This window comes from Vipera ursinii (assembly GCF_947247035.1).
Source record: "Vipera ursinii genome assembly, chromosome: 1".
Taxonomy (NCBI): Eukaryota; Metazoa; Chordata; class Lepidosauria; order Squamata; family Viperidae; genus Vipera; species Vipera ursinii.
The window spans coordinates 165,147,325-165,164,001 of record NC_139512.1 but is presented as its reverse complement, the minus strand read 5'-3'; positions in this window follow the sequence as shown (position 1 = coordinate 165,164,001).

The following is a 16,677-nucleotide window of genomic DNA, read 5'->3' as shown; positions in this document are numbered from 1 at the left end:
TCCTGATAAAAAAACAAAAGTTTGGTTGTGAATTTATATGTCCTCATGACCTCCGAATTATTTATAGTATTTGTTTTTGCTGCTGAATAAAGTACTACAGAGATAATTCACAACTTCTGCAGACCTGCCTGTTGATATCACCAAGATTGGCATTTGAAATTGGCACCCTTTTTTTAAATCTGTTTCTAAATCTGAACCTGTGAGCTGATGCACTCTTGATGAATATTGACTCACTAGCCTGACTCTTCTGTCATACCATTCAGAACAACCATAATTCACACAGGTTTAGTTTCTATCACATATCCAACTTTTTTTGAAAGGGGCAAGAAAGATATTTTTTTCAAAGCTGAACCTGGATAAATTAACACAGAGAAAACTCTTAGCACACGTTCCTATATTCCATTTGTTCCAAACAGTGAAATGTTTATGAAACATAAAACTGACCCATTGGGGGATATGATTTTGTACTCAAACACTATTTTCAATGAGGATATTTTCGCCAGCCAGAGCAGTTTTGCTTTGCATTGCCAGGTGCTATAAAACTAAAATTGCAGACTACGTTGAGTATGCTTCAGGTGGCATTTTAATCTGTATCATATTTTCTAAGTGTGCCTTTCTCATTTTTATGGAGTTACAAGCTTTCTAATGACAACTATTAGAGGGCCAAACTGCACAGCAGGAAATATGAAACACACTGAAATTATGGATCATTTTCAGTTACCAAGGCAGGCTTGAGGGAGAAAGAGAAGATGAAGTGGGCATGCGGCAAAATTAATCCAATGTGTCTAGCTGTGTGAAAAATGTTGGCAAACAAAAATATTTTGGTAATGTCGTGATTAATTTGCAAAGCTACATGATTAACACTCCAAGGATCATTTTTAATGCAGAAGTGATGTTGAACCAAGCTCATGAGAGCAAGTAGCTGAATAAATGGGATTTTTTTTCTCCTTCCCTCTTCCATTCTGAAAACACATATAAATTGTCAAAATAACACATTCACTTTCAAATATTTTAAAGAAAAAAATGCCTCTGTTTTGGGAAGTTGCTGTCTTTGCTATGCTTTGCTTTAGGCTGTAGTAAAACAACTGCATAAACCAGGAACTCGCAAAACCTTTAATATCCATTTACTTTTAATCCATGCAACTTCCTATATTCTTTCTCTCATCGTTGCTCTCTATGAATTGATTATTTTTTGAAATAGGCTGAAATACGGCATTCACCTTCAGCCTCAAAACCTCATGGTGTTGTGTTTTTTTTCTTTCCAAAATTTAAAAAATATATATTAAGTGCCAGCATCACTCATTGTGGTCTATATTTATTTATTTATTATCCCACCTTTATTATTTATTTTTATATGCAACTCAAGGCAGTGAACTTACCTAATACTCACTCCTCCTCTATTCCCCAGAACATCAGTCCTGTGAGGTGACTTGGGTGGAGAGAGAGGGAAAGTCACCCAGTCAGCTTTCATGCCTAAGGTAGAACTAGAAGTCACAGTCTCCTTGTTTCTAGCTTGCTGCCTTAACCACTAGACCAAACCGTTAGCCTCAAATGTGTGGTGGAATGTCCAACAGATTTGGGGTACATAGTGGAGGAAACAGGAGCATTGCAAAAGAGACACTTTAGCCTTGAGGAGTAGGGGAAGCACATGGACGAGCAGTTATATAAAAACCAGTTTAGTCCTGAGAAACAGAGGAGGTAAGAAAGAAACTCAAGGTGCCCCTATCTTGATTCCCTTGTTCTTTTGTGGAAGGAAGAGAAAATCTCTCAGGCCATCGGGATTCTGTTACCTACTGTTAATCAAGTGCTTGTAGATCACGAGCAGTGGTGGGATTCATCCAGTTCGCACCACTTCAGCAGAACCGGTAGCTAGTTTTTTTGTGCCCAGATCCGGAATGGACTTCCGGAAGTGGCATCCATGCAGAGAACCGGTTGTTCACATATTTGAATCCCACCACTGATCATGCGTCTTTTTCCTTATCTGGTCTACCTCAAAGTGCTGACGGGGGAATCTCACATTCCCTCTGAGCTAAGAGGCAACTGATTGTTAGAAAACTGTTTGAATTTACTAAATACTAAATGCAAAGGCCTTTACCCCAGTCCTTTTGTGATTTTTGCACAGCAGAAGAGAAAAAGGTGGTTAATATAAGTTAACATACTGTATGTGCCAAATGTCTTCTTCTATTTGTCCTAGCTCAAGCAGTATTTTGCTAATGAATATCTACTATCCTCTTACGAATTGGTGAAAAGTCCAATGGAATGTTCTGTTTAGCACAATAAGAATTAGCAAACCCTGTTCTTTTTCATTCTCTTCCATTTTGATTCTTCTTCCTAGTACAAAAGCTACATGGAGTATGGACTTTTGTGCATCAAGGAGCTTCTCCTCTGCTTCTTTCTCAATTACTGAATTGAGAATTCATTGCAATGAATGTTCAATTTGTTTGCAGTTCACATGATACTGGAAACAAAAGTACTGATTCTACCCCAAAGATTCACACAGGGACATCCAGTACATTGAATGGTGAAATGCCACACTCCTTCCATCTTGTCTAATGGTAAATAAGATAGTGCTGACACTGTCACTATCAATTCTGCCATGGGGTAGTGTAATTGAAGGACAATGGCATCACCAAAAGACAAGGGTTGTAGAAAAAGAGGTGGCTTGTATCTTCTACCAGAAGTAAACTTATTTACTCTAAGTTGTCTTAGAAATCTAATCTAAATTCTGAGTAGGTGTCCTCAGTGCACCCGCATCACATTATTTCATGAAAATTCCATCCTTTTACGTTTTAAAGATTAGAAGAAGAAAACAATCACAACGTAGTCAAGACAACTGGAGAGTGGGAAGAGTAAATTATCACCAAGAATGTTTTTCATCATTTGTTCATGCAAATTTAGAATCTGAATTCCATTTTGCCTCACCTGCTGTTTTTTTTTTTTAAAAAAAATCTGTATTTAGAGAGTTTTGCAGCTGTTTCTTTTTTACATTATCTATAAGCATTGGCCATGTTTCCAGACATAGGGTAAATATAATATGCTGATACAGTATAAATGAAATAATCATTTGTGCCATCCAAGATACTGTAATAATACTACTGAGTCTTTAGATTGGAAGTCACCCTTTTCTACCAGAGGTCCTCAGGAACCATACACCTTACTTTGCCAAGGTAGTACTGCCTCTTACCTTGATGCAAAGCTTAGTGCTACAGCTATCTCACTAATGGAAAACCTATGACGTGTGTCAAAGGTGACATTACACGATATTTTAAGTGGCATGCCAATTGTAACATACTGGCCTTTATATGCTGTAAGTGTTTGCTTATGTTGTACTACTTGCTAATTGCTTAGTTCAATTGCTAAGTGCTTAGTACACATGTATGTTGTAATGGTTGCTGGGCCGGCCTAGACTGGTTGTTTCCAGCTGGCTAAGTAGGTCTTTGGGCGGGAAACCACTGCTTTAAACCTATTGGTCGCCGCCTACCGGCCAACCGTATAAATAGCTGTGCAGCAGCTCCTATGTTGCTTCTGTTATGTTCTGACCTTCAGTAAAGCCTGTTGCTGTTTGAACCTCCCGTCTCACTCAATACCTGCAAAGAACCGGCTACACAACACCAATGTTCGTCAATACCCAAAAAAACACATGTCTCACTCTCGCATGATTTTCAGAGAACATATGTGTGCTGTCCTGCTCACTCTCAAACACCTGTAATGGTAGTTTAGTGAATTTATTAATATTCCCCAGCAAAACCTGCACCAAAAACTCAGAACTGCCCCAATTAAATCCAGCCACAAGCAAACCAATGAAAGTCCATAGAACAATGGTCAAAGAGTCCCCAAGGCACTTGAAAGTTTCTCAATTAAAATAAATCCATCAAGCAAACTTAAATTCACAACACAAGAGAGCTCATGAGGCAAGAAAAGCCCAGAATTTCCAAGGAATGATCCAAGTCAAGGCACAGTGTCAATCCAAAGGGAGGCAGGAATCATAATGTCCAGAAAACACAGAGCTAGGAAACAAACACGCTCCCAGCATCGCCTCCATCTGTCTGCTGTGCTAAATAGCCAGCTTCCAGTACAGCCAATCAAGAAGGGCAAGAGTTTCTTCTCATAACTAGTCTGGCTGACCTTCTCTGCTCCTGCCTTTTGTCTGCCTATGTGTTCTTGGATCAGGTCCAGAAGGCAGTTCCTCTTCCTCTTCATTGACTGGCTGCAGCTACATGGTTTCCCCACCTGGAGCCTCAGCTAAATCCCTCACAGACAGCTGCTCAGAGCCATCAATCAACTCAGCTCCTGACATGCCAGGAACTAGTACATCCTCTTCTTGAGCTGACATCTAGAGAGGTATCTGGAGGAATCATCCAGGGGAGTCATCACAGCATGAGAGGACCATGCTCTCAAGCAGACTCCAGAGCCTCCAAAATTTGTGTAAGAATGGGGCATGCATTTGCATGGTTTTCATAAGCTGCAGAGGCTGTGGAAGAGCATTCTCCAAAGCCTCTTTGGAGCAGCCATGGGGATCTATCAACAGAAGGAGAACACCACTTGAAGTTAAGTGATGCTGGCAGATTCTGGGGAGCGCTGAGTCATGGGAGAATCATACCATTCCCCAAGGCTTGCATAACTTGGAGAATGGCACAAGGTGGCCTTTTTAAGTCATATCTGTGGCACTAGGGCTGAAGTCAAGGCCTGAGCCTCTATTTCAGGACCAACCTTGGTGCTGCTGTTGAGGGCTGCTGTTCAAGGTGGCCTAGATTTGAGAGGAGATAGAGAATTGTTTCTCTTTCATTCAGGGACAGGAATAACACGCCATCAGAGTCAAGTTAGGCATTTTTGGAATGTTTGACATTGCAAGCCCAAAAGGTTTGCCATCATTTACCTATCTTCTAAGGAGCATCTCACCTGGCATCCTCTCTCCAATATGGTCTGGCAAATTAAGAGGGGGGAAATAAATTTAATTGTATGGCCCTACTAATCCTGGGGTGTGTCTAAGAAAATAAGGCCCTTCTTCTCTTCCCCTTTTGGAGAGACAGGCCAATCTTGCAAGTTATAAATAAAATTACAGTCTTTTCTTTGAAGGAAAAGAGAATGTAAAAATTCCTAGCTACTATCTTTAAAGGTCTCCCATAAAAGAATATATCTGGATCTGATAGAAGATAGATGACACCTGCTTCTTTTTCTATGTAGAGGCAATTCTTTCTGAAAAGTGGGTCAAAACTACATAAATGCTATCATACACAGAAACAATAACCACCAGAGACGATAAATTAAACTAAAAACCCAATAAAATTAATGTAATTGTATAAAGTAGTATTTCCAATAAATTGTAGATGTCAAGCTTTTTTTTTTCTTAAAAGCTCAGGTATTCTGTTCCAGAGCCCGATATTCACCTTCTTGCTTCCCCCCATGTCCATCCCCAGACCTAATTTTTTTTTCTTTCCAAAAGGGGTGGGAAAGTATCATTCTACCTGTAGGAGGAGTATTGTGGTGAGTTGCTACCTACTATAATAAACATATCTTCTCAGGAAGGTTTTACTTGAGAAAGAAAAATATGAATTCCTTCTCTAGGAAACAGTTGTTATTCTTGTGAATCCCAGGTGGCATCTCAGAAGAATTCTTTAATTAAAAAAAAGGATTAAAAAATCCCTGATGGATGGCTGAGAGTTTTATGGACTAGAGGAAATGTTTGCCTCCTGAGGCCATTTTTTATATTTGCTTGATCCGCACTGTCTCTCTGTGAGTGGTTGTCAGTGTATGTGTATGTGTATCAATTTGGATTAGTCAGTGTGGTATATTGTTTAAGGGGCTGGACTGGACTGGCAATCCAAGCCCAATGTCAGCCACAGAAGTAGCCTGAGTGATTCTGGGCCAGTCCCTTGCTCTCAGCCCAACCTATTTCACAAGGTGCTTGCTGTAGGGAAAAATGGGAGGAGGGAACACTTTGTTGTTGTTGTTGTTGTTGTTAGCTGCGAAGTTGTGTCTGACCCATCACGACCCTATGGACAAGGTTCCTCCAGGCCTTCCTGTCCTCTACCATCTTCTGGAGTCCATCTAGGCTCACACCTACTGCTTCAGTGACTCCATCCAGCCACCTCATTCTCTGTCGTCCCCTTCTTCTATTGCCCTCAATCTTTCCCAGCATTAGGCTCTTCTCCAGTGAGTCCTTCCTTCTCATTAGGTGGCCAAAGTATTTGAGTTTCAGCTTCAGGATCTGGCCTTCTAAAGAGCAGTCAGGGTTGATCTCCTCTAGGACTGACTGGTTTGATCGCCTTGCAGTCCAAGGGACTCACAGGAGTCTTCTCCAGCACCATAGTTCAAAGGCCTCAATTCTTTGGCGCTCAGCCTTTCTTAGGGTCCAGCTTTCACTGCCATACAATGCAACTGGGAAGACCATAGCCTTGACTATACACACTTTTGTTGACAGGGTGATGTCTCTGCTTTTTAGCGTGCTGTCTAGATTTGCCATTGCTTTCCTCCCCAGGAGCAAGCGTCTTTTAATTTCTTGGCTACAGTCCCCATCTGCAGTGATCTTGGAGCCCAGGAAAATAAAATCTGTCACTACCTCCATTTCTTCCCCATCTATTTGCCAGGAATTGAGAGGGCCAGATGCCATGATCTTGGTTTACTTAACACTTTGTGCAGTACCTTGAACTCCTGAACGAAAGGTAAGATTCAAATGTAACAAACACATAAATATTATACAGGATTTTGGTTGCAACCTTTTAGTTTTGTTTGGTAAAGGATAACAAAAAGGAGATTATGTATAGAATTACAAGTTACGTGTCAGAGAATGTAAAAGTTAGAACAGGCCTTGGAAATCATCTAGCCCAGTGGTTCTTAATCTTTTCTTCACCACGGACCCTCTTTAAATACCTTTTGTGACCACAGACCTTGGCCACGCACCCTCAAGACTTAGTTCAAGATCGATATCACAACATTCCTTCAAGGATCCCACTTGATAAAAAGTGTCCACGAAAGAGACCTAAAACAAGATGGATCGACGACATCGACAAGTATTGCGGGCCCAACTGGCCAAAGAAAGCTTAGGACCTTATTGGTTGGAAACATGCAGAAGAATGGGCTAATGCCTCCTTAAGTAACACCAGCTGCCTGCAATTAGTGCAGGTTCGAGTTCCACCAGGCTCAAGGTTGACTCAGCCTTCCATCCTTCCGAGGTAGGTAAAATGAGGACCCAGATTGTTGGGGGCAATTAAGCTGACTTTGTAATAATGCCGCTTGGGTGTGTGTGTGTGAAAGCCCAAATAAGCAGGCATATACATAGAACGAAGGCTACTGCTAAGCTTGTAAGCCGCCCTGAGTCTTCGGAGAAGGGCGGGATATAAATGGAATTAAAATAAAAAATAAAAAAAAATAAAAAATAAATCCTGCAGTGGATAGAAAATGGCTAAAATGATGAATGTTTATAATTTCTTCAAGGTTTCGCAGACCGCCTTTTTTGACATGGTGGTCTGTGGACCACTGAATGAGAATCGCTCATCTACTCATCTACTCTAACCATCTGCCCAATGCCGGGTTCCTTTGCAGAATTTGTAAGTTTGAAGTGTGTACTATGCATACCCCCACAAAATGATCTAGACTGCAAATGTCAAGACTGCTAAGTAAAGATACATCAAACCTGTAGCTCTGATTTGCTAATGCAACTTTCATTACAACTTAGAAGGAAAAGTTTACAATTTCTACTCAAAGTAGTTCAAATCTAGGTATTAAAAGAATTTACTGCTTCACAAGCCTTTGGGAAGCTCTTGGCATTATCATTCAGATTTTTCAATGAGCAGATTGAGAGCTTATGCTGAACTAGATTTAAGTTAAAGGAGTGTGCAAATGCAGTTAACTGCCTTACCTTTATAAACAAATTTTATAACTGAGATAGCTATTTCCCAGAGGCCATCACAAACAAAATTGGTAGGTTTTTAGAAGATAAAATGCTGCTAATTAGTCAAAATCATTCTCACAGAAACTCTCAAAAATCTGAGATTTGGCATCTATTAAAATTGTATTATGGAGATCAGTCTTTCCCTTCTCATTCATTATAAAATAGCAGCAAATCCAGACATCTCTCTCTCTCTCTCTCTCTCTCTCTCTCTCTCTCTCTCTCTCTCTCTCTCTCTCTCTCTCTCTCTCTCTCTCACACACACACACACACACACACACATATATATATATATACATATATATATATATATATATATATATATATATATATATATATATATATAATTTTTATTTTAATTCCATTTATATCCCGCCCTTCTCCAAAGACTCAGGGCGGCTTACAAGCTTCCCTTCTCATTCATTATAAAATAGCAGCAAATCCAGACTGCAATACAAAAATACATCTCTCTCTCTCTCTCTCTCTCTCTCTCTCTCTCTCTCTCTCTCTCTCTCTCTCTCTCCCTCTCTCTCTCTCTCTCTCTCTCTCTCTCTCTCACACACACACACACACACACACACACACACACACACATATATATATATATATATATATATATATATATATATATATATAATTTTTATTTTAATTCCATTTATATTCCGCCCTTCTCCAAAGACTCAGGGCGGCTTACAAGCTTAGCAGTAGCCTTCATTCTATGTATATGCCTGCTTATTAGGGCTTTCATACACACCCCAAGCGGCATTCATTATTACAAAGTCAGCTTATTGCCCCCAACAATCTGGGTCCTCATTTTACCTACCTTGGAAGGATGGAAGGCTGAGTCAACCTTGAGCCTGGTGGGACTCGAACCTGCACTAATTGCAGGCAGCTGGTGTTACTTAAGGAGGCATTAGCCCACTGCTCCACCAAGGCTCAGTTGTGCCATAGGTTTGCTCAGTGGTGGCAAACCTATGGCACATGTGCCAGAGGCTGCACTCAGACCCCTCTCTGTGGGCATGCACACTGCCACAACTAGCACCTCACGTAGGTCCCTTAGGGTGCCACTCCTGCTGCCTGGAGCAGCAGCCCTGCCCAGCACAAAGCAGGCAAAATGGCCAGCTAGCAAGCTCAAGTAGAGGTGTTAGAGCATCGAGGTGGCCACGCCTACCTGGTCACACCCACCCAGTCTGGTGTGACCACCCTGGCCACACACCCCACCCTCCCTGAGGAAACCACAATACTGATATGGCCCTGGCACTTTGCAATAAATAAGTGGGTTTTGGGTTGTGGTTTGGGCACTCGGTCTCTAAAAGGTTTGCCATCACTGATATATATATTTGAAATTAATATTCTGTTTAGCTATATATATATATATATATATATATATATATATATATATATATATATATATATATATATATATATATAATATTCTAAACAGAATATTAATTTCAAATAGCCAAAGAATTAATATCTTGCTTGATGAGCTTTTCCCATCTTTGCAAACTGATAAGCTTCTATTGGGATCACTTCAAGTAAGAGAAAACAGAATAACTTCTCCCTGATATTTCTCATCCACAAACTAAATCCCAGCTTTTACCATAGATTTGTCTTCCGTAAAGCCACATATATTTCACAGCATGCAGTTCCAAAACATTCATGGACTGCATGGATACCATCTCCCAGTTGCCATGAGCAGCCCACAGAGTTCTGTTGACAGTTGCTATCAAACTGGAGCATCCGTCTTTGCTATGACATTTGGCAACATAACCACATCCAGCTGCCAGGTCACTTGATAGTGCACCAAGCTTAGTTGCTACAATTTGATGGCAAACCCTCATTTTATTGGGAGGAATTGCCTTGCAATATCTATGCTTGCTTTCGTGGAAGGACAGTCTTGTGGCGATCACTTCACCCCTTCTGAGTCCATTGCATAAGAAAAAAATCTAGGATGTGGGGTGGGGAAGAATCATGCCAAAAAAATTTTCAATCAAGTTTAGAAATTATGAAGCTCTTTCTTATGCCCCCTCATCACATAGGTTATAGATGGTTCACCAGTACAGAAGTAATAATGCAAGAAAACAGGAATTACTTCTGATGTTTTAGATTCTTAACTTTTATGTAAAATCCTGCTTGCATTTGAAGCTTTCATTACACAATAATGTGTCCCAGGTTACTACTATAAAATCATGTAACTGCTAATAAGATCAACTATTTTAAGGTTTTACAGCTCTGCATGTTGTAATGACAAAACTGTCCTTCATTCATTTTCCATTTTCCTCGTTCCCTTTTCTCTCTGAGAAATTGTTCTTTTTAATATAAGTAAGGACTTTCTTTATTTTTCGACACACATAGCCACACACCTTTTTGGCTCAAAATCCTCTTTAATTGGTTTTGTTTCTCAATTTCAATTCATTTACACCAATAATTCCTTCTGACAAGGTTTAAGAGTTCTCCCACAATGTCTGACAAAGGCAACACACAGGTTGGAAAGTTAATGGTGCTTGCTAAGGCAGGAGGCAAATGAGCAGTAACAAATTCATTTACAGGTCATTAAATAGGAAATAAGCAGGCAGAAGGTTTTCCTTGTCTATGAGGGAAAGAGGGAATGCTTTTGAAAAGTTTATTAGCAATGCCAAGCCGGTTCGTTCCACAGTAACATCCAGTGACCATCTTTCAGAGGATAAATCTATTAATATGATAGCGCTCCAGATATTTTTCATCTTAAATGAAACATAATGAGGAACAATATTGTGTTTGGTTGATGTAGACCCTGTGTAATCCTATTTTGCCCAGAAGACTTTAAAAAAGCATTCATGCTCTTTGATCTCCAAAGCCAATTAAAGAAGCGATGAAATTGGCAGGGTTTTTTTTTTTTGTAGCCTTGGATATGGTTGCCTTGATTTGACCTATAAGTAGAAATTCAAATTTATATTAAATAAAAACTAGGTGTCATCTTGTTTTCCTGTGTTTTAGTTTTATGCTTCCAATTAGTTTTTGACAATTTCAGAATTAAGGAAAATGAATTTTTGTATATATATATATATATATATATATATATATATATATATATATATATATATATATATATATATATATATATATATATATATATATATATATATATATATATATTCATTTTGATGTCGCAAGGTTGTTTTCCAAAACTCTCTGTTCTCACTCTTCCTCACAGTTCTCTCAAGTCTAATCAATAGTCCCCCCAGCCAGCCTGATTATCAGCCACCAGTCCATCTATTGTCAACAGAATCCAAGGCAACTGTAGGAAAAAGTTTGAGCACAAGGAGTTTGAACCTCAGTATCAAAATATTTCTTTTTGCAATAGGCAAAAGGGGGGGTCCTTTTTTTTCAAAGGGCGTCCTTTTGTAATTCTTAACAAAATCAAAAGGTGAGCCAAACCATAAGGAGCAACAGAATACGATTTTGCCTAGGGTGCCAAACTGACTAGAGCCAGCACTGCAGACATATACAAACATCAAACAAAATGAAATTCAATGGTGAAAAAAGTAAGGTTCTACATTTAGGCAGGAAAAATCAAATGCACAGGTATAGTATAGGTGGTACCTTGCTCAATAGTAGTAACTGTGAGAGGGATCTCGGAGTCCTAGTAGACAATCACTTCAATATGAGCCAGCAGTGTGCTGCAGCTGCCAAAAAATCCAACACAGTGCTAGGCTGCATTAACAGAGGGATAGAATCAAGATCAAGTGAAGTACTAATACCACTTTACAATGCCTTGGGAAGGCCACACCTGGAATACTGCATCCAGTTTTGGTCACCATGATGTAAAAAAGATGTCGAGACTCTAGAAAGGGTACAGAGAAGAGCAACAAAGATGATTGGGGGACTGGAGGCTAAAACATATAGGGAATGGTTGCTGGAATTAGGTATGTGTAGTTTAACGAAGAGAAGAGTGAGGGGTGACATGATAGCAGTGTTCCAATATCTCAGGGGCTGCCACAAAGAAGAGGGAGTCAAGCTATTCTCCAAAGCACCTGAAAGCAGGACAAGAAGCAATGGATGGAAACTCGTCAAGGAGAGAAGCAACCTAGAACTAAGGAGAAACTTCCTGACAGTTAGAACAATTAACAAGTGGAACAACCTGCCTCCAGAGGTGGTGAATGCTCCAACACTGGAGGTTTTTAAGAAGAGACTGGACAGCCATTTGCCTGAAATGGTATAGGGTTTCCTGCCTGAGCAGGGAGTTGGACTAGATGTCCTCCAAGGTCCCTTCCAACTTATTATTATTATTATCTTGAGAAGGTATTGGGGCTCTCAAAAGCACTAGAATCCTCTATGAAACTTAGTTAATTTTAATCTTGATTAAGACCTTGTGTCTTAATGTGTGATGAAACTCCATATAGTTTGATTCATGGTTTATTATATTGTTTAATTTAATAAGCTGGTTAATTTAATGCTGGATAAGTGGGAAATATGAAAACCACCATCACTATAAAGGTAAAGGTAAAGGTTCCCCCGCACATGCGTGCTAGTCGTTTCCGACTCTAGGGGCCGGTGCTCATCTCCGTTTCAAAGCCGAAGAGCCAGCGTTTGTCTGAGGACGTCTCCGTGGTCATGTGGCCGGCATGACTAGACGCCAAAGGCGCACGGAACGCTGTTACCTTCCCACTGTAGTGGTCCCTATTTTTCTACTTGCGTTTTTACGTGCTTTCGAACTGCTAGGTTGGCAGAAGCTGGGACGAGTAACAGGTGCTCACTCTGCTACGCGGCACTCGGGATTCGACCCGCCAAACTGCCGACCTTCTGATCGACAAGCTCAGCGTCCTAACCCACTGAGCCACCGCGTCCCTTACCATCACTATACCTACCTATATATGCATAAATATTAGCATAGATTTACACATGTGCAACAATAATATTGTGACAGTAAAACTTTACCTCCAACAATATTTACCAATGTAAAAGTAGGAATCAAACATAAGCTACTGCTAGGGGACTATGACTAGGAATCTTCAAGGCCTCTACCTGAGACTAGAGACATTCACAATCCGGAAAATCCCAGTTGACTTCTATGACTTTTCCTTGCTGTGGTTGTCTGTTAATCTGCCCATTTCCTAAATAAAAGTGGAGTTACCACTATCCTTGCTTTCTCCCTCTGTGCAATGATGTTGGTTGGCCTAGAGCACAGGTGCCAAACCTGATCACGTCATGTGACATATCATGACATGTTGTGAGGTTTTTTGCCTTTGCAGAGCTGGGGTGGGTGTGACCTGCGTGTGACGCATCCAGCCCATGGGCCACCAGTTTAACACCCCTGGCCTAGAGGGATTAGGCAAGCAAACACTTTTTAAAAAAGAGGAATGAAGTCCTGTGAACATCTTTTCTGATGTTCACAAAAGCCAGAAGGCAGTACTGTTTCACATTTTTTTACATCTGGCAAGCTTAAACCTTCCAGAATTTAAATTCATTCTTATTGGAATAAGCTCTTCAATTCACTGCAAAAGGGGAGTGTTTCTTTGTCAGAAACAATTAATCATAAATGGCTTAGCTTCCAACTTACTAGCCGGAGAATTAGTATTCCAGCTTTTATCTAGAAATTTTGTCAAGAACAGAATATATTACAGTATATGCCCAGTTGTCAGTTTCTGTTAATATGACTTTCTATAAGATGTACACACTTTTCTGTAAGCAGCATATTTGTGTGTGCGTGTGTGTGCACGCGCTTATGTCACTTGCATTCCATATGACATCTGAGTAGTTATCTGTTTCTAAAGTTAGTGGAATTAAATCTCTTCAAATACAAATTGCCAACAATTTGCATGCACATCACTGACATTCAAACAAGCTTTCATTCATCAGAGAATATAAAAAGAGCTGAAGTTTATTTAAAGAACAACACCTCCCCTTTAAATCTAAGCTTCTTACTAAACATTGAATAGTTTAGTATTTTAAAAATAAGACTGCTATAAAATCAAATGGACACTGCATTGTTTACTTTTCCAGTAGTGGCTTTTTCTGCTACTGGAATGTATTTTATGCATTGTGTCAGAAAAGCTTTTCTCAAGTCAACCTTGTGAGCTATCAATGAAGTAATTTAGATTCTTGGTTTTCATAAAATCGAATTTCTCACCCATGTCTAAAAGTTAGTTAGGAGGTGCTGCTAACAGTCTAGTCCACCATTCTCTCCAAGGCTTCATGCTCAACCTTATGTTTTACATTCCATTAGTCATTCTTCCTTTTTCCCTCTCTATGTTGGTTCTCTTATAAGCAACAATTATTATACAGCGGAAGCAGGATGGAAGAGCTGCATCTTCTAACTGGCCAATAGAATGATGCGTAAGATTTTAAAAATGCATCCTGTAAAGTCAAATTGCAGCAAGTATGCAAAGTCACAGCAGATACTGTAGGATTTGGACTTAGGCAAGACAGGAGACCTTCAGAACCTTGGACAGGGCATGAGATGTTCTCAGCTTCCTTGTTCAGCAGAATGCAAATGCTTTCTTTCACAAGGCTGCCCAGAATAGCACTGCTGTTGGCCCACCTCCCATAGAGAAGCTGCCTATGCCAAGTTTTTGGAGAAGGGAATTATGTCACTTCAGAAGGCACTTTGATCCTTTCTATGTCCTTCTCTGAGATTGAGTTGGCTCCCAAGCTGCTTCTCTGCCCTGAATTCTTTCCTAGCCCTATCTATTCTAGTTTATATTTCTGTCCATATTTACTACCTGGAATAATTAAAATGTCAGTGGTTACACAGATATATTAAATTTATCTGAATAACATTCCAGCAAAAGCAGTAAAGTTATTATCTTTTGCTACCTCAGTTGGGACTGGATAGCTTACTGATTACCACATATTAGAAAATGACAATTGTGTTGCCTTTGAATAATGATAATAGAAAACAGAATAGTAATTTGATTGAGAGGGATAACTAAAAATTCTCCACTTTAAACTGATACACTATGTTTTGGCATCAGCTAATCACATCCCTTGAATTGATATCATAACATCCTTCTGGTGTCATGGTTCCAATAGATGAAAACCCTTAAAGAACTTTAAGGCAAGAATTCTTCATTAGAGAACATTTTATTCATGAAACAAAGTATTGGCACTACATAGTTGAACCCAAAACTAGATTCCCTTCCCCCAGATACAAAGTAATAAGTTGCAAGTCATAAGTCATAAGTCACATTCTCCAATTAGCCTGGAGTGTAGGCTCTCTCCCCAGCTTCTCAGCCTGCCAAAACATTATCAGTTTTTGTCCTTGAGTTCCCACAGAGCTACATTATTATTATAGCTAGCTGAGCTCAGCCATTCACCCCCTTCCCCCTTCAACACCTAATCTCTAAACAGAAGAAAAAGCATGTTAAAAGCAAAGTAAAAATGGCTGCAATTTCCATTAGTTGCCAGAGCAGGTACATCCATTGTTACAACATTGACATCTGGTCTATTAGCTATTTACTTAATTTCAATTAGTTCCTAATATCACATACATATATGCAACTATTTTTTTTCTCTGCAAGCATATAATCATCAAATAGTTAATAAGGTAACAATGACAACTCTTTGCATACAAATCTTATAGCAACTACTTGCAGATTTTTTTTGCAGCAACTTGTCTCAACTCTGACAACTAACATTACGATAGTTGAGTCGGCTGAAAATAAATTTTACATACTGGGTAGTTTGCCATTGGCTGGAAATTAAAAAAAAACAAACCTGGGAGAGGGATAATCTACAATGCCAAAATTATATAATTACACTAGAATTGTGGGATTAAAATATTTCATACAAAGTGTCTTTTGACACTGGATTGACTTTTATGACTTCATTAATATAATTTCATGATCCATTTTTCCTTCTGGCATATGTTTTGACTCTTCAATCTAGTCTGTATCCTGAATGTTTGTTGATTCAACCATTAACCATATCAATAACACGTATGCAAGTCTGTGGTCTTTGCACTCAGAGCTTCATACTTAAGAATCTTTATGATCTGTTTTTCCTCATACAATTGCATCCATTGCAAATATGATGCCAGGTATATTTACGATGTAAATCAGGGGTAGGCAACCTTGGCTCTTTTATGACTCATGGACTTCAACTGGCTGGCTCAGGAATTCTGGGATTTGAAGTCCACAAGTCATAAAAGAGCCAAGGTTGCCTACCCCTGATGTAATTGATAGCATTCATAAATTCATTAAAAACCTGGCTGTTCTCTCAGGATTTGAGACAAAGTTGAACTCCCATAGGATTTTACATTATACAAGGTTTGCCTTCTGGTTGGTTATGATCTCTTCCTGTGTTTTAAAACATTATTATTGCACTTACCTTTTTTTTTAATGGAAGCCACCCAAAGTCATTGGAGTGAGGTGGCCTCTAAATTATGTCAAACAAACCAATAAACATAGCTGAAGCTATGGGCAGCCTTAAGAGCACCTATGACAGGATGGTGTCTCATATACATGACTTTACATATGCACGTGTAACTTTCCCTTCAATCTGCCCCTTTAAAATACACATAGAGAGATACATACCTTTTCTACCAATCCCAATACTGGTACTCCTTGACTTACAATGGTTCATTTATTGACCTTTCAAAGTTACAACAGCACTAAAAAAGTGACTTATGACTATGTTTCACACTTATGACCATTGCAGCATCCCTAGGGTCATGTGATTTAAATTTGGATGCTTGACAACTGTTTCATATTTATGATGGTTGCAGTGTCCCGTGGTCATGTGGTCACCTTTTGTGACCTTCTGGCAAGCAAAGTCAATGGGGAAGTCAGATTCACTTAACAACTGCA